This window comes from Chaetura pelagica, unplaced genomic scaffold (genome assembly GCF_000747805.2).
Source record: "Chaetura pelagica isolate M959 unplaced genomic scaffold, ChaPel_1.0 scaffold938, whole genome shotgun sequence".
Classification (NCBI taxonomy): domain Eukaryota; kingdom Metazoa; phylum Chordata; class Aves; order Apodiformes; family Apodidae; genus Chaetura; species Chaetura pelagica.
The window spans coordinates 481,064-481,478 of NW_009954221.1; the positions used below are offsets into that span (position 1 = coordinate 481,064).

At 56.9% G+C, this 415-nt stretch overlaps 1 protein-coding gene across 1 annotated transcript in view; it reads left to right on the forward strand.

Annotated features, from left to right (window-relative positions):
• Positions 1-415, forward strand: part of UTP14A (UTP14, U3 small nucleolar ribonucleoprotein, homolog A (yeast)) — a 38,873-nt gene that overhangs the window by 19,684 nt on the left and 18,774 nt on the right. The gene's annotated exons all lie outside the window — the stretch shown is intronic.

Below are 415 nucleotides of genomic sequence, written 5' to 3' on the forward strand. Positions count from 1 at the left end.
GAGCGCGGTAACTTCTGCCCCTCCCTGGAGGAGGCGGAGAAGCCGGGAGAGGCTCCTGGCAACCTCCCAACACTTCCCCTGCAATAAACCTCCTGTGCTGCCTTGTCTGTGTGCTCTGCGTGGCTCGGGGATGGGACGCCCCATGGCCCCTCTGGCTTGTTTCCTGGGGTCAGGTGGGGAAGCAGGGGGTTTGGATGGGTTAACTGGGTAGGGAAGTGCTGCCAAGGGCCAGGAATGGGGCAAGAAGGGAGCAGCAGGGCTGGCTTCCCATGCCCTGGGGTTTTCATTTAAACCCCTTTTTCTTTTCTATGGATAATATAATGTTGGTATACACATTGTTTTTAATCTTGGCTTTCTCGCAGCCCTGCTGTGCAGTGCCCAGCCATGGAGCACTGCTCCTCAGCTGCAGAGTAAC